At 36.0% G+C, this 19,243-nt stretch overlaps 1 long non-coding RNA gene and 1 pseudogene across 1 annotated transcript in view; both read right to left on the bottom strand.

Annotated features, from left to right (window-relative positions):
• Window positions 1–21: 21 nt before the first annotated feature.
• Window positions 22–19,243, bottom strand: part of LOC138842593 (uncharacterized) — a 32,881-nt gene continuing 13,659 nt past the window's right edge. Inside the window, exon 3 of the long non-coding RNA XR_011377301.1 lies at window positions 22–43. This is a non-coding gene — a long non-coding RNA (uncharacterized lncRNA). The remainder of the gene's footprint in view (window positions 44–19,243) is intronic.
• On the bottom strand, window positions 18,088–18,184 carry LOC115861962 (U6 spliceosomal RNA; annotated as a pseudogene).

Raw genomic sequence — 19,243 nt, 5'->3', positions numbered from 1 at the left:
GTAGATAACGTTGAAGGTTTCCAGACATCAATGGAGGAAATAACTGCAGATGTGATGGAAATAGCAAAAGAACTGGAATTAGAAGAAGTGATTGAATTGCTAAAATCTTACGATAAAATTTTAACAGATGAGGAGTTGTTTCTTACTGCATGAGCAAAGGAAGTTGTTTCTTGAGATGGAAACTACTCCTAGTGAATATGCTATGAAGATTGTTGAAATGACAAAAAATGATTTAGAATATTACATAAACTTAGTTGATAAAGCAGCAGCATGGTTGAGAGGATTGACTCCAATATTGAAAGAAGTTACACTGTGAGGGAAATATTATTAAACAGCATTGCATGCTGCAGAGAAATAATTCATGAAAGGAAGAGTCAGTCTATGTGGCAAACTTCATTGTCCTCTTATTTTAAGGAATTTCCAAGCCACCCCAACCTTTAGCAACCACCACCCTGATCAGTCTGCAGCCATCAACAATGAGGCAAAACCCTCCACCATAAAATGATTATGACTTGCTCAGGCTCAGCTGATGATTAATATTTTTATCAATAAAATATTTTAAGCAAGGTACATATATTTTTTAGACATGCTAATATTACACACTTAATAGACTACAATATAGTGTAAACCTAACTTTTATAGGCACTGGGAAAACAAAAAATATGTGTGACTCACTTTGTTTTTGTAGTCTGAACCTACAATATCTCTGAAGTATGTCTGTAAACAGTACTTTTTTGAAGCATTCCAATGAATTGTGGAATGTTGAATCTGAAAAGAACCAGTGTCATCTTCTTATCTGATATTTCCCGCTAAAGATCTATGGATTGGTGAGGCCAATTTGTACTGCTTTGTAACCATTCTCTCATCTGACTACTCCTCTTGGAAATTTATAGCTCAGTCACTCTTATTCTGTGCTTTTCCCCTTCTCACCCCCAACTTGGGATTTTGGTAGTGCATTTAGTTCATAAGTACATAGTATAGTTGAATTTCTCGATTTGTAGATGAGGACAGCACATTTCAAAATATTCTGTTGACTTAAGTTCATGCTGGTAGCAGGTTGACATGGGACTAAAACTTGGTTGTTTGTCTCCCAGCCCCTTCTCTTGCCAATAACTGCTCTCTATCATATGTGTGATATCCAAGTGTTATGCTAAATAGCACTTCAAGCCTTTTGGGAAAATATCAGAGGGAGTTCAGAGTAAACTATTTTTCCTGTGTAAATCACCAGTTGAGAAAACACTATTTGTAGCTATATGGTACTCTCATGAAATGTAGTTCTAACAATTACAGATTTGATGTTAGCTAACTCTAAGTCTGAATTGGTTTTCTCCCAATATGTATAAGATTCTGAACTGGCGGAAAATATTTAAGTGTATGTCTTTAACATTTTTTTATTCCAAAAATTCTTATTAATTTAATTATTTATTAAACAACTGTTATGTGTTAGTGTCTGTCTTACTCTGGGTTCACCAGGAGGAAAAGCCTTAGACAACAGCTTGTGTGCTACTTCTCTGTTAGAGAGTAAATTCCAGGAAAGCAAAAGGGAGGGAAAAAGAGAGCAGGGAAGGGAAAAAGCAAGAGCCCATCTGAGGTTTCTTACTGAGCCAGTTACCACATTATAACAGATCTTGCATAACCACTTTCCAAGAGATCATATAAATGGCTGTGCCTCGTGATAGTCCATTCTGAAGGAGGAAGGAATAAGATGTTATCCACTTGCTCTGGTCTCCTATTTGTCCAAGCCTTGCCACAAAGAGGGCTAATTCACTTGCCTTCTGGACTGCACATGCCTCAGCCTCAATCACGAAGCCTTGGAAAAGGATGAGTAAAAAAACAGGTGCTGTAGTGCTGTGCCTCTGTAATGCTGAGTGGAGTCCTCATAGAACTGGTCTTCCCAGTGTTAGCTGGGATGAATAAGTAGTCAAAGTCCCTAGACATAGGAGAGACTGATAGGAGCTGTTACCTGTGCTAAGAAAACCATGATAAGTGTTTTCTCCTTCCAAGAAGGGTAATGATTCAATATGAGTACCACAACTAACAGCAAAAAACTACAATTGCTGTGCAAGTTCCACAACGGTGATGTTGTGAGACCAAATATGAGGGCAAATTAATGCAGTCTATTGAAAGGAGAGAAAGTAATATCTCAGCTAATGTCTAAAGGTAGAATAGGAGTTATCTAGTCAAAAAGAAATAGATAGAGGGAAGAGAGTTTTAGGGTGAGGAAACAGAATGTACAAAATTACAGGGAAGAGGGATCATAATTTGGGGGAAATGTAAAGAATACAATAGGTTTGTCCAAAATGTGTGGACTGCATGTGTAGTAATGACAAATTTTCTACTTGTAAGCAAATTTATTGATTGCAAAAGAGGTATACAAAAGCATTTTGTAGAGCTAACCTCTATGGATGTTATCTGTGAGAGAAAGAAAGCAGCTGTATTTGAATGAGGGAAAGAGTACAGCTTACTGTCTAACCATCTAGTCCCCATCAAATATTCTTATTATAATATAATAACCATAATTAATAAGAATGATAGACAACCATTTGTATTTGCAATGAAAGATTAATTGTTACTAATTTTCTTTTGGTATTGCCACTATTGAATTAATCATACCCTTGATGAATTACTGAAACACAGTGTTATACTATTGTAAGTGTCCCCATTTGTTGCAACTGCTTAAGATTGTTTTTATTATGAAGTGTTATAGTCTTGTAATGGTAAAATTAAACAACTGATAGAGATGGGGAAAAGGTAATTTGTCTGTCTATTTCTTTAAAACTGCATCTTTTCTTTTGCATGTATGTATGTGTACATGTAAAGTATGTATACATGTATTATTGTGTTTCTTGATAGAAGACCAATTGATTTTTTTCAGAAATCCCCAAGCAAAGCAGGCAGAAAAAAGGAACAGAATTTTTTCTCCCCAATTTCGGTGGATTGAAGCCAGGAAAGTAATGACAATTTAATGTGCTTCATCATGTCACTTAGAAATATAAAACCCATTGATGTGAAAAAAGAAGGAATCTCTCATGTAAGTTTAGAAAATTAGAAAGTGCCTGTTCCTTAGTCATTGAAATCTTACTGGTTGGTTTGGTTGTTTGCTGTTTAGCATAGAAATTCAATGTGACAACTTCAAGTAGTTTAGAAATTTGGTGTAAGTATCCTGTTCTAGAAGTGATTTGTTCAGTTCATTTATTCCTACAATGCTGCTAAATGAATTTTACACAACAAACTCATTTCAGTGATTTTCAATTCTCTAAATGACCCCTAAATTCCTTATTATGAGGATTGTAACATAACTTCATGAAATGGACATCGCCTTCCTCTATGGGTGAAATGCGATATGGTTGAAAAAATATTAAGAACTAATGTCATGCTTTGCCGATCAACTTTGGTAACCATCTCAAAACAGTGGTAATTTTTTTCATTGTTGATTACGAATTTGGGAAAGTAACTTGATCTTTTGTTCATCCACTGGGTATTAATTCATACCAAGCAGCATGATTATATTAGTGAAAATTCCATAAGCCCCAGCGTATCTTTCTACAGCAGCAAACACACTGTGGCCATTATGGCCAAAATTGTGAGTTTCCTTGGCTGATGCTAGCATACTGTCTGATGACATCAGGGTCTTTTAGCATTCCTATGGTTACAAATTGACAGCATTTTATTTTTTTATTATTTTATTTATTTATAAATTTATTTATTTATATTTGGCTGTGTTGGGTCTTCGTTGCTGCGTGCAGTCTTTCTCTAGTTGCTGCTAGCAAGGGCTACTCTTGGTTGCAGTGCGTGGGCTTCTCAGTGCGGTGGCTTCTCTTGTTGCAGAACATGGGCTCTAGGCACACGGGCTTTGGTAGTTGTGGCACTTGGGCTCAGTGGTTATGGCTCATGAGTTTAGTTGCTCTGCAGCATGTGGAATCTTCCTGGACCAGGGCTCAAACCCGTGTCCCCTGTATTGGTAGGCAGATTCTTAACCACTGAGTCACCAGGGAAGTCCACAAATTGACAGCATTTTGATGGCATGTAGGAACAAGATAGCTCTGCCAATATTATTTTCCTATATTCAGAAGAACGGTATGTTAGCACAGCTCATCGTTGTATGGATTTACATGGAAAATGAATTCTATCTTGTCCATTGGAATATAATGACATAATTCTGAGCTAGATGAAAAACATAGGAATTGTGTAATTGGAGATCAAAATATGATGGTTATTAGGTTGGGCTGGGGAGTACTGCTTTAGGTCTGGTAGCTAAGTAGCTTTTCCCATGTAGTACTCTTGAATTCAATTTACCACCCTGTGACAGACAGCCCTGGAAACCAGGGCATTCCCGCTAACGGGCAAGTTGGCTTCTTTGCTAAGCCAACTGCAAGATTAAGAGACTACATCCTTTGAGGACAGACAGGAAAGCAGCTAAACTACGTGGTCTCAGTTCATCCTTCCAAATCCATCCACCATATATCTGCTCCACCCCTGGGGAGGGGGGATTGAGGGAGAGGACTGGATAGTTTTGTCACTGGGGCTGCCCTCCTCAGGAAACCTTAAGACAGGGATAGAACCCTTCTCCCCTCCCACCAACACCCAGGAGGTCAGACAAGGCTGCCTTGAAGACTTTCTGTACCTTTTATAAACCATCCCATGCTATGCTACTATGACCGAGGACAAGATGCATGAGTTGCTGGCCATTCAGGCAGTGCAGTTCTGAACACCCTGCCCTGGAATTCCAGAAACGCTAAAAAGCTTATCCCTTTTCACCCACTTCAGTCAATGGCTCCCTGTTGCCCTCAGGATAAAGTCAAAACCTGTAGGCATGAAATCCAGTGCTTTCTGGCACCTGGACTACTGAACCTCACCTACCTGTGTCTTCTGTTCCCACCTGTACTCTAACCTCCAGACTCAATGGATAATTCACAGGTCGATGTACAGGCCACACTGTGTTTCTAGGGAAGCTTTGCAAAAGTGGCTTCCTCTGTTTGTAGGACATATATTAAGTTAACCTTAAATATGCATTCCAACACACAGTAGGTGCAGACAAATACTGTTTGATTCCACTTATACAAGGTACCTAGAATAGTCAAATTCATAAAGTCAGAAAGTAAATTGGTAGATGACAGGGACGGGGGGGCAGTGGGGAGGGAGATTGGGGAGTTAGTGTTTAATGGAGACAAAGTTTCATTTTAGGAAGGTGAAAAATTCGGGAGATGGATGATGGTGAGAGTTGCACAACAATGTGAATGTACTTAGCACCACTGAAATGTACAGTTAAATATGGTTAAAATAGTATGTTTTATATTATGTGACTTTTATCACAATAATTTTTTTTTTAATTTTAAAAAATGGCTTCCTCAGTCTCAAATGCTATCACTGCCATTATGATGCCCATTTTGTAGATGAGGAATCTGATATTTGGATACATGTATTGGATATATGTACTGTCTTGCGGAAAACCCTGAGCGAACTTTTTGGCCAACCCAGTATTACCCATGGTCATACGGTAAGTACTAATGAGAATTAAACCCATTTGTATCACTCCAGAAACTACGCTATCTCTGGGCTACAGTCTCTAAATTTAAATCAGCTCTAACATGTTCTGGAACAGCAGGCACTTAATAAATATTTGCTTCCCCAAATCACTGAAATAGAAATTTGTGTTCATTTTAGTGATTTACAAATAGATGATTAATCCATTCTCATTTTCCATATTTCAAATTTGATGCAAATATAAATAATAGTTCACTTTAATTTTCTACTAGTATTGAAGTTTGGGTAACTTTGGTCATATTCCAGATTGTCTGAATGGAAACATCCCACATTTTCTAGGAATTAGATGCCAACTATGAGAAACTGGTATTAACTTAAATATTCACAAGATTTAAATATACTTGATCTACTTTCTCTTAACATCTAGACATTTTAGAAAATATGTTTTTTTAAGTGTATCAAGAGCACCTGTATTGTCTCAAAGAATTCCACTCCATATAATTTAAATAATAAAACCACTAGGAAAATGGAAACTGATAAAGCTAATTAAATAGAGCTAATCAGTGACATTGCATTTTTAAAACAAAACATTATTTCATTTATTTTTAATATAAAATCACATTTTTATTGTGAAAAATTTGGAAAATACTTAAAAGTACCCAAGAAAAATTATCCACAACCATATTACTTACAGATGATTTTGGTATCAATCTTTAAAATTTATTAACTTTATTTATTTATTTAGCTTTTATTTCATCATTGCTATCATTCAGCATAGAATTTTGAATTCTGCTTTATCATTTGCCAATTTATCATGTATAGTTTCCCTAAAAACTAAAAACAATTCATTAACACATTTTTTTTTTTTTTTTTTTTTTTTGCGGTACACGGGCCTCTCACTGTTGTGGCCTCTCCTGCCGCGGAGCACAGGCTCCGGACGCGCAGGCTCAGCGGCCATGGCCCACGGGCCCAGCCGCTCCGCGGCATGTGGGATCCTCCCGGACCGGGGCACGAACCCCTGTCCCCTGCATTGGCAGGCAGACTCTCAACCACTGTGCCACCAGGGAAGCCCCAAATTTAATTTATCATTCCACTATGAGATTGTTTCATAATTTACTAACCATTTCCCTGTGAGATAATTTTTCATACCCAGATTTTTGCCACTATAAATAACATGATGTTGATCACTATGGGACTTCAGGCATGAAACTATTTCTTTGCTTTAGGTAACTTGCTTGGTTTAAAGGAAGTATTTTAAAAGTGTTCTAAAACTTGAATTACTAGTACAGTGGGCATGATACTTTAGACACTTCTGATACAGATTATCAATTTGCTTTATAAAAAAAAAAGCATATGTCATTTGACACTCATACTAGTTACCTGTCTCCTTTAGTCTCTGTGTTTTTTTAAGTCTAGAATTAACAACAACAACAAAACACTCATTAGGGAAGCTCCAATGTGCCATCTTGTAGAGAAGTTACAATTAAACTGGTTTCTACACATGGTCCTTAGTCCATGCATCCTCTCCTCTCCTCATCATATTACCTTTGCTTTGGTTTCAAAGCTGGGCTAAGGGAGTGCTTGGCATGAATCTCTCTGTGGATATGTTCCTAAGTCAGATAAAACTTTGCTGGCCTTGTGAAAGCCTCAAGTGTGGAAGGAACGGAAGGAGAATTACATGACACATATTGTCCACAATATCATTCTTCATCTTCTCTCTCTTTCTTTCATGATTTCCTGCTCTACATACTTCCAAGTTCCAAACTCTATCTATAGCCATTGCCATAATCCTTCAGGAGCAGAGAAACTAATTTAAAAAAAGTAAAAAAGATAGGTGTGGTAAGGTGTGTTATAGAGTGGTGTGTATGTTAGTTTGTGTTTGTATATATGTGTGTGGAATGGTGTGTGTGTGTGTGTGTGTGTGTGTGTGTGTGCGTGTCTGAAGGAGTGAGTATGAGAGATATGGAATTTCTGGGAAAGAGGTGGAAATGGGAGAGAAAGAAAAAAAAAAAGACAAGGGATAAGGCACGTACAGTATTTAACCTGAAGATAAAGGGTGTGATCACTTGGAAACTAGTTTAAATGTAGAATTTGACTGCAGTAGGTCTAATGCAACAATACTAGTTATTCCATTTGTCTTTCCATAAAGTCTTCTCTCCAAATAGATTCTATTTTTGAGGAGAGTCATTTAACCGAGTTTGTATAATTATCTGTGCAGTAAAAACAGAAAGATATGGCTGTTTGAAGATTTTGGCAGAAAAGTTATAAAAGTAGAGCTGTAAAATTATGAAAATGTAGCTTAGGAGATTTCTGTTACCTTGAACTATGAAATAAACTTAAGGTCCCCTTGAATTTAGTATCTCAAAGGACAGTCTGTCATCACTAACTTTTTGTTGTAAATTTTAAAAGAATTGTATTTCTAGTTGACTGTACATTTTTATTTTTCTTAATCTCACTTAGAATCATAATACTTTGGAAGTTAGCTGCATTCATAATACATGTGAACAACTTCAAGTCACCAAAGCATTTCTGTGGCTTTCAGGCATGGCTGAAATCTATCTGATATTTCAAAACCTGGATGTTCATGCCCTGAGCTGTTTTTGTTCAGAACCCCTGTCTCAGTGCACTGCATTCTGCATTGTTTTCTGAGTCTTAAGTTGCTTCTGTATTATAGTTTGCTTTCATACCACCTAAAATATTACATTTTATTTTTAACCCCTAAAATAAGTGATAATTAGAGTGTGGGTCCACCTGTGGTTTCAAAGGAAAATTACAGTTTAAATATATAAAATAAATACAAAAAAATCACATATTGTAAGATCACACACACATACACAGCAACTTATGAGGCAATTTATTTCTGTTTCTTAACAGGGACAAGAACTTTACTATAGTCTGAATAACCTTAAATGTACCACACATTTTAGAGGATTTTGTGGGTTATATTTCTTGGGAAAAGTGGGTATTCTTATAAAGCTGTAGAATTAGCTTTAAAGACTTAAACATAAATACATCTCTGATCCTATTTATGTATTCTTATTTCCTGCCACTGGTAAATCTCAGTGATGTAGAGATGGTAGATCTCATCTCTCATTTCTGAAATAGAAAATTAGACCTTCATGATCTGTTCACTATGTCATCTTTGTTTTTTATTGTTTTTGCTTTCTCATGAGTTTAAAGTAAATTATTGTTCCAAGAAGTGAATATTTTAAAATTTTGCCAGAATATCTGTGTCTGAGACATAAGGGTAATGTGATCTTTATACTTGGTTGTAGAAGTGGAATGCTCACTGTGTAATTCTTATAATACGGATGAATGGTTTGACAAAATAGTCACAGGTAAAATGGACATTATACTGTCTATGCTGAACTCACAAAAAATACTAAAATGTTTGTAGTTAATAAGGCTAATACTACTTAAGCTAGGACTAATAAGGCTAATTGACCACATATTGTCTGAAAATTAATTTTCTTTCCATTAAGGAGCAGGCAGGGTATGGGGCAGACATCACAAAACTCCTTAGTATGGCACAGAAGGCTTTCATCAGTAAATCCTATTCTAACTTTGAATATCACCTCCAATCACTCCCTCCTATGTGCCCCTAGACAAGGAACGGTGTTTTCCCCCAGGTGATATAGGTTTATGCTCTTTTCTTTGTCCTTGCTTGACACTTCTCTCCCTGCATTAAAAATTCTTCCTCCAAATTCCTCCGTTTCTTTAGAGATCTAACTCAGAATTTGGCTGGATCTCCTCTAAGCAATCAGTGGTTCCATCCTTTGTGATGCCAATAGCACTTATCTACTATATCATAAACATTTGTTTACAGTTCAATGAAACTCAAAAGACATTCAAGGAGGGGCTTATAACAACAACAGAAAAAATCATAATGTTTAATTCTTCCTTCTAATACCTAACATGAGGTCTGGAAGATAATTGCTAATTAATATATAAATGTTAGCTGAATGAATGATGAATGAATGAATGACCTTGTATCAACCATAGTTACTCTGAAAGATTATTATAATGGCACCAACAATGAGATAACTAATATAAATTCACTAGTTTTAGAAAGCCCAGAAGCTTAGGCTTTGTAGAGATGATGGTTGTATTGCCTGTTTCATTGTATCATATTAGCAATTATGTGTTACATTCCACAGAGGACCAGGCTTTTATTTATAATTATATCTTTTCCGTAAAAGGTAAATCAATTATGAAGGTGAAAAGTATGATGATGTTGAGGAAATAAGGGAAATCCTAAATAGTTGGAATACTCAAACCATAGAAAATCATGCAAAAGAAGTCTGAGTATGTAGATTAGTCAACAGACTTAGTGCCTCAAATTTGAGTTGGAATGAAAAGTGAATTGAGAAAAAAAATTAAGTAGACTCAGTTGAAAAGTGGACATAAGTCTTCATGATACAATTCCAAACATCTTTCATCGCTATTCATTTTTATCTTAAAAAACATGTTAGTAGCATTTAGTCCCAAGTTTCCAAGCCTTGCACTCCTCCTTCGCTATTATGTTATCAGCTGGAAGGGAAAACTGGCCACGAAACTGTTATGTTAAGCACTTTTCCACAGGAACTTATTGCTTTAATAAGTTGGGAAAATGTTCTTAAGGAAAAAAAAAAGTCATTGAAGATTCATTAGAAAGAAAAAAAAAAAAAACCTACTTGATTCTCCATAGAATTTACACTTGCCTTACCATGGAATGCAGCACATACCCTGAAGTCTCACCAATGGGTACGAATAAAATAGCTACTTATCTCTGGAAAGAGAATTTTTTGTTCACAGGCACAGCAAGGTGAGACGAGAATACATATAATCACCGTGTGTACACCCGGCAGTTATTCCAGTGTCCCATTGGATGAGGGAATCCAAGATAAACAATGCCTCATGCAGGTAAGCGTGCAATAAATATTTTTTGAAAGTGTAAATGAACATTAGAAAACACATGAATGCTCTTTGATGACTGTATTTCCACCCCTCTGTCACCACCACCCCGGTGTTGATCAAATTCTCACCTAATATGACTTTATGGGAAAGAAATAAAAATCCATCTCCAAGAGGATTTGCATATCAGTGTAATCTGCTGCCTTAGACCCTCTTTAGAAGTGAATGTTTTATTCTAATAGTCTTACATATTTTAACCAATTCTGAAAGCCATATGCAAAAATACAGTAAACGTGCTTTATGACCTCAATGAAAAGATATGGATCTTTTCTCTGCCAAGATTTTTTTTTCTAGTTAACCTTATTGGTTAAAGCTTGTATTTTTAAAAAACAAACAAAAAACGTATGTGAGAAGACAGATCAGCTTCTGGTTAAAAAAATAATACTATGAGTATCATTTAAAAAAAAATACTCTGAGTCATGTGGGTACTCCATGAAAGGGAAAGGGGATGATTCACTTTCCCAACAGTGAGCGTTTCTCTGGGTTTCCTGCTTTCCCACCACCTCCCTCCACTGTCCCATAAAACCCCACCCTTAGCAAAAGCCAAAAGCTCGGCAATTTTTCCTACTTAGACTACAAAGTTTAGATACTTTCACATGAGGTTGTTTTAAAGTCTCAGCTCGATGTGGACAGAAAGGGCAGGAACAGGAGAGAGAATGGACCTCCATCCAGATTCCATCTGTGACTAAAACCCAATAACATTCTTAGGTTCAAAGCAATCACCCACTCACCCAATGGTCTCTCTGGATGATTGAAAATGGCTTAAGCATGTACATAGGGGTTTAAAGAGCCACTCAAAATGACTGAGAAGTAGGCTGTCCACAGAGGAGCTGTGTCATTCCGTTGACAAATAAGCATGGGCCGAGCAGGCAACGGGTTTCCCAGGGGCTCACAGTCTGGGAGAGAGGAAACATGGGTGAGTGTGGGAATAGTAAGAGCATGGAACATCCTCTTCACTCCTACTATTATATAAATGTTGTATTTGTTAGGCTAGCTTCCTCCCTGACCACCCTCCAAGCAGTTCATAGACAATAAAACACCAGGAATCCCTGAAGAGTGGTAAAATGCTGACATGATTTAAGAAGGAAGACTCTGATAAGAAGATAAAAATCTAATAAACAGAGTCTAGAGAACCTTGGTGCGTCTCAGGCGCTCGGCCAGGGTAAGCAAAACCCTCCCAAGGAAAACAAAAGGAGCCTTAATCGTAAGGACATTCCACTCACAGACCATCTGAAGGAGAAAGTTAAGGCCATGACCTCTGCAGGCTGCAGTTATGAGCACTCTGACAAGAAAATATTTGATTTGGTTCAAGAGGCAAAATCAGTCACTGGATTTTTTAATATCTTTTTTTCTTCAAGAAAACAAAAAAATCATGTATTTTGTATGTGCTTGAGAGAGAGTTCTGTATATGTGGTAAATATTTCTCCCACCTCTGTAGTTTTTCTATTTAACTTGGTCTTAATTTCTTCTTGGATTTTAATCAACCCCAGGAAAAGGTGGATTCACAGACCCATTGATTTCCCTTTTTTAAAACACAAAGCTCCCGAAGTCTAATCTTAAATTTCGCAAGTGAATCTGCAAATATGTAAAGACGTACATTCTCTACCAGAACCAGGATGAGAGTGTCATAAAGCTGTGAGTTTATTGCTGAAGATTTAGGAAATTCTCAAACAATTCATCTGCATCTTTGAAATCTAGAACAGAGAATTGCATAGAAAAGTGATGAAATGCTACCTAGCTCCCAGCGTAACTCAAAACAAGACCTTTAAACTGGTTAAAAATCTGAGCAATTTTGCCGCACCATTGATAAAACATGTATAATAAGAAATATTTATGTAGTGATGTATGTACTTGGTATTTAGAGAAAATAAGTAGAATTAGAAAGGAGAAATGTTTTATGGAGATTTTGAAAGCCTCTTTCAGGACGTTTATAAGCGCTTCGATGCTTGCAGACACTCGTTCAGGATTAGCTTAATTTTAAGATCCATGGCTTTCTTTTTCACTGATACAGAAGAGAACTGCATTTGTGCTCATCAGACATAACTAGTTTATTTTTTAATACTTACTTTTTTCTCCCCAAGGGGAAGAAAAATGGGACAGAGGTATAAATGGGCATGATCTAGAGGGAAATAGGGAAGAAATGAGATGAGGAGGGAAGAAATGAGATGAGGAAGGCAGAAGTGAGAACAAATAACCTATGGTAGAATGAACTGACTGTGAGAAATGAAAGAAAGACAAAAGAACAGGCTGAGTTCCTCTTTCCCATCCACCGGGCAGGTATTTGGGAAGCAAGACTGGGTCAAAGCCTTGAGAATTATCCAAAACACTTAGGGCTCAGGAGATTTTCACGGACATTTGTTGATCAAAGTTTCAACAGAGAGATGGGTGCGCAGGGACACTGGTTAGGGAAGGGAACATGTAAGAGCAAAGCCTTGGGTTATGTAGTAGATGAAAGCCTGATTTACAATTATTCCCTGTTCTATTTTTCTTAGAACCCTAGATAGTGGAGTAAATTTTCTTGTGGGCATATTTAATTTTAGAATTTTAGAGCTCTAAGTGTTGCTGCCATGAGGAAACAGCGGGCCTACTGGCTCATGCAGTTACTTTCCTATATGGCAAAACTTTGTTCTTTAAACCAAACTTTTTTTTTCATAAGAGCAAACATATTTAAGGCAGGTAATTTTTTTTTTTTTCATGACCCTACAGATTTCAAACTGAAGATTCAACAACTGAGATACAACAACTATGTAATCAGCTTAGGACATTAGCTAAGAAATTGTTTCCTTTGGACTTTTGGAATATTTAGTTTATCTACATTGATCTATTAAACCGGAACTCTTTATTTGGTATAGACATATAGAAGTATAGACATAACTGCAAGAGGCCAGGCTTTAATATCATACCCTCATTAAGCATGAAAACAGAAGATCAAAATTGCCTATGAAACTTGTTACAAACTCTACAATTAGAATAAAGAAAACTCAATTATATGCAGTTAAACAACTCTGAACCCTGACATCAGCAATATGTTAGTGTGCTTGTTGTTATTCAGATTTAGATATTTTATACTTGGGTTTGCATTAATTAATGCTATCCTTCTGGATAATAACAATTAGGTTAAAGAACTATGTAACCACAATTTGCTGTTTGGACAACCCATTTTATTAAGAAAGTGTATTAAAAGCATGGACTTTGGAGTCAGGCAGCCAGGGATCAAATCCTGGCACCATTATGTAGCAGCTCTATGACCTTGAGCAAATGATTTAACCTCTGTGAGAATTAATTATCTCATTTATAAAATGGGGTAAAATGATATTTATCTCAAAGGGAAGTTATAAGAATTAAATGGGTTAATGTAAAGAATTTAAAACAGTATCTAGTACAGCGTAAAAATTAGCTTTTTTTTTTTTTAATTTATAAAAGTAGTAGGTGCGTGTCAAAATTTTGTAAGATGCAGAAATGTATTTCAAAAAGAAAAACATGATATCTTAATCCTAACAGCTGGGGATGATCACTCTCTTTTTAGTTCTTATTCTCTGTGTTTGTTTTTTACAAGATTGAAATTAAGTACATGCATGCTTTTATTTATCTCTTTTATTCTCTTTCTTATTAAATATCATAGATAGGTAGATATAGATAGATATCTAATATTCTCTCATATGGACATACCAAAGTTTAGTTGATCAAATCCTCTGGATTTGGATGTTTTATCAATGCCATGATAAATAATGCTACCTTGAACATCTTTTTGTACAATCTCCTTCCTTCTTTTCCTATATACTTTGGGTAATTAAAAATAAATACTGCATTACTATGTGGAGGATGCCAACACAAAAGAGAATTGTCATTAAATAGTTTCAAGTTTGAAATCAGGAACACAGCAGAAATTGAAGCCCTTGAGGTCTCCATTCAAATTTAGGAGGACCAAGATATCTGTCCCTTCCTCCCCATCTCTCCCTCAATACTCAACCCTCTGGATTTCCTGAAATTCACCAAATAAATTTTTGAAAATCTAGTTTAGAAAGATTTGTACACATCAGCAAATAGATGCTTAATTAAAAGCTAATATGAGCAGTTCAATTTGATAACAAAAAATGAAGAAAGTAGATATCTCAATTGAATAAGCAATTTTAGGCTTATTTGGATGCTCATTAGTGCCACCTAAGAGTGTGAACTAAATGGATGGAGTCTACCCCTCAACCTACTTTTGATGTATGGTATGGATGTACATAGGTGTTGTGTAATGACTTCTGGGCTGAGATGGGTTCCATACTGTTCAATGTCATGAAACATTATGGATCATAAAAAATTCTACCATCTCTACTTGGGATTAGGCATATTTGTAATATTGCATCTCAATTTGAAGATTTCAAACCTTTTAACTTAAGACTTCTTCCTAACTCCCGGCATGAAACTGTGATTTCTCAAGCAGGGTAGCCATCATTATAGTTTCAAGGAAGCTGAACACTAAGTATTTCAGGCCAATATGGGTGAATTTTAATTTCAAAAAATATACAAAATATTCATGAATGCATCCTTAGCAGTCATTTTAGTTACAAGAGTCACTTCCTGTTAAACGTGTTTAGTATTTTAAGTGAAATTTGTTTTTCTGGGTTGTTTTTCAAATTCAGGAAATATGGATTTTATCTACAAAATAATAAAGTTTATTAAAAACCCTTTTTTGGTAAAGAAAAATATTAAGAATAAAAATCTCAAATAATATTTTTATAGAGACTAACAAAAAAATAAAATGCAATAATAGATGTAAAAAGCAAAATAGAGTGTTTGATGGATTATCCCGTTCCTAACGTTTAGATCAAATACATTTCGTAACCACAATGTGTTCGTATTATCATTTTAATGAACCACTTATTACTTGACAATCTTTGAATATCAAGAAATGCCTTGGGAAGGAAAATTTTATAAACGGGTCTGAAAAAGTAAGCACTTTTCGAACACCGTTTAAAACATTCTTTTGTTTTTTATTGTTCACTTTTGTAAAGCAATGAGAGAAAAGATATAGATACTTTTCTATTTTATTTTAAAAGTTATGATTGCTTATTATGACATAAAAATTTACCAAAATATCTCTAATCTTTACCCTTATTTCAATTTCTAATATTTCACCTCTTTGAAGGTGACAAAAGTTAAACGTTTGGTCATTCATTTATTCATAGTGTGATAAAACGTAAACATATATATATATAATTATATGTAAATTTATATATAAACTTATAAATACAAAACAGAATCATGTCATACATTTTTATAATTTGTTTTTCAAAATTATAAATATATTAACTGTATATTATTTACAGTTTTAATTTTTGTTATTATTTTTAATTTATAAGTGAATGAGGACTTTTTTTTCACAACTTGTTATGATAACAGGTTGAAAAGTAAAAATTTCAATGAAATAGTTTGGAGAATTCTTTGGAGGAAGTTTGATATTAAAGTGTCAATAAATAATTGTCTATGTTCGATGAATGATAGTCTCTTAATTGTGTTCTACATAGGTAAACAAAATTTGCCCAACCATTTGCCATCAAAGATTATGTGTTGGTGCTGTCTGATTCCACAACTGTCTATTTTGCTTTGGCCAAAACCATATAGAAAATATTGTATTGCCATGAAGAACGTCTAGAAGCAACTACTTAATACTGTGCAAGACAAATTCTTGAGAAATCAATTTGTACAGAATTTGGAAAGAATCTGAGAGAAACATGGGTTGCCTCAGTTATGTAGGCCACTTTTACCCCAAGCAGCGTTAATATATTTCTCAGGCTGCTGTCCAAATGATATGTGGCCTGTGATGTGGAAAAAATGCCTTGAAGGTAATGGTCCTTATTCAAGTGGAAGCTGAAGGCTCTTATTCCTTTCTCTTGATCCCCTTATTTCTTCTTCTCATCATATCCCAAGGATCATGAGCCTTCTCTAATTGCACTGTGTTCTCGTGATCCACCATCATTTGCAAGTAGAATGAGCCTCCTGGGACAGAACAAAGGATCGTAACTTGTTGCTACTTTTTTCCTTCCAAAGTGGTAATGCCATTGTGTCTGTTGATGATTAATCAAAATTCTCCTCCTTTCCTTTTCTTTACAAATAGTCTCAAAGGACTACTTTGTGAAAAACTGAGACATGCGTTTTTTTTTTTTTTTTTTTTTTCTGGTAACCAGTGAGAAGATATAGGTCTTGGCAGAGATATAGAAGAAAACAAAACTCCTTGGCCCAAGGGGAAAAAAAAATGGAAGAGGGAAAGGGGGAAATGAGATGATTTAAAAGTAAATCTAAAGACAGAATAGGCTTGATTCCAAGTAAATAATCAGATTGACCTATAACACATCAGATGCCAAAGACATTCATGCTCTGTATGAAGTCTTTACATCAGAACCCCATGGAAAAGAAATTTACATGAATGCCCTCCTTCCCCTCCACGTAGCACATACAGAAGTCTAGAAACCAATTTATGCCTTTGCTTCCTTCTCCTTTTCCCCCCACCTTAAAAGTATGTATTTTAGTCCAGGACGAAGTCAGAGCCAGTTATTGTACACAAATCATCTCCTGGCTGAAGTTTTTGGTGGCAGCCAAGAGAGGAGAAGGAAAAAAAAAATTAGAAAAATTTCAATTTCAGAACCATTATTATTTTCATTAATCATAAGAGGTGCTGTCACCCCTGTCCTTATTCTTTAGAAGGAGATCTATTATACGGTCCATTTAGTCCAAGCCATATTACCTCATATGTTTTCCTGGCTGACCAAATAAGACTTAAGAGATAAAACAATTTACTGTTCATTATGATCCGTGTCACTGGAATCAATCTATTAACCTACATTAACTGGATATGTGACGATATTTCACGTACATGCTTCCTCAGTTTCAAGAAAAGGCAAGGAAATGGGGAGGGGGCAGCAAGAGTGAGGGAAAAGGAGAGGAAAGGAAATCAGAGCCCATAAACTGCAGCAGACGTATAATTTGCCAAGCGAATACAACTTCATTTTCCAGTGCCCACTGCTGTGCCCTCCACATCTTCATGCAGCCCCTGACCTGTAAAGAAGTCTAACAAATTGGCTTCTATTGTGGAGCCAAAAGGTGCCATCAAAGAAGGGACGGTTCGCTGGTCCTAAAGTATGATGGGAAATCTCAGGCTTGAATAAAGAGCTGCTGCTTTATGAAGTTAACCCATTGAGGTTAAAAGCAAGCAGGAAGCCCCAGCCCATGGGGCAGTAACACCCAGAGGAGAGAATCTCTCCAGCCTTCTTATTTAAACACAGGGAAGGGAGAACCAGGTGAAACGAGAGCCACACAAAGTTAAAATAAAAAGCAGCATCATTATAAGCAATAAAAAATTCCCCTGCTGCATCTCTGGGTAGCCCCTCTGTTTCTTTCTCTCTCTATCTCTGTCTCTGTTTCTTTCTCTCTCTCCACAGTTGAGGGATCATAAACATCTCAAGGACAGGAAATGAATCAATGGGTGTTTTGAGTTTTTTTTCTTTCTTTCTTTTCTTCATAGATATTTGCATTAATTATGACAATTTTCTGGCAGGTAGTAATATATTTTTTTTATTAAAAAATTTTATTGGAGTATAGTTGATTTACAATGTTGTGTTAGTTTCAAGTGTACAGCAAAGTTATTCAGTTATACATGCATTCAAAAATATGGAACGCTTCACGAATTTGCGTATCATACTTGCAGGGGCCATGCTAATCTTTTTTTTTTTTTTTTTTTGACATCTTCATTGGAGTATAATTGCTTTACAATGGTGTGTCAGTTTCTGCTTTATAACAAAGTGAATCAGTTATACATATACATATGTTCCCATATCTCTTCCCCCTTGCGTCTCCCTCCCTCCCACCCTCCCCATCCCACCCCTCTAGGTGGTCACAAAGCACCCAGCTGATCTCCCTGTGCTATGCAGCTGCTTCCCACTAGCTATCTATTTTACGTTTGGTAGTGTATATATGTCCATGCCTCTCTCTCGCTTTGTCACAGCTTACCCTTCCCCCTCCCCATATCCACAAGTCCATTCTCTAGTAGGTCTATGTCTTTATTCCTGTCTTATCCCTAGGTTCTTCATGACATTTTTTTTTTCTTAAATTCCATATATATGTGTTAGCATACGGTATTTGTCTTTCTCTTTCTGACTTACTTCACTCTGTATGACAGGCTCTAGGTCCATTCACCTCATTACAAATAGCTCAATTTCATTTCTTTTTATGGCTGAGTAATATTCCATTGTATATATGTGCCACATCTTCTTTATCCATTCATCTGATGATGGACACTTAGGATGTTTCCATCTCTGGGCTATTGTAAATAGAGCTGCAGTGAACATTTTGGTACATGACTCTTTTTGAATTATGGTTTTCTCAGGGTATATGCCCAGTAGTGGGATTGCTGGGTCTTATGGTAGTTCTATCTGTAGTTTAAGGAACCTCCATACTGTTCTCCATAGTGGCTGTACAAATTTGCATTCCCACCAGCAGTGCAAGAGTGTTCCCTTTTCTCCACACCCTCTCCAGCATTTATTGTTTCTAGAGTTTTTAATGATGGCCATTCTGACTGGTATGAGATGATATCTCATTGCAGTTTTGATTTGTATTTCTCTAATGACTAATGATGTTGAGCATTCTTTTATGTGTTTGTTGGCAGACTGTATATCTTCTTTGGAGAAATGTCTATTTAGGTCTTCTGCCCATTTTTGGATTGGGTTGTTTGCTTTTGTATTATTGAGCTGCATGAGCTGCTTCTAAATTTTGAAGATTAATCCTTTGTCAGTTGCTTAATTTGCAAATATTTTCTCCCATT

This window comes from Globicephala melas, chromosome 2 (assembly GCF_963455315.2).
Source record: "Globicephala melas chromosome 2, mGloMel1.2, whole genome shotgun sequence".
NCBI classification, from domain to species: Eukaryota; Metazoa; Chordata; class Mammalia; order Artiodactyla; family Delphinidae; genus Globicephala; species Globicephala melas.
This window is presented reverse-complemented; position numbering and strand designations above follow the sequence as displayed.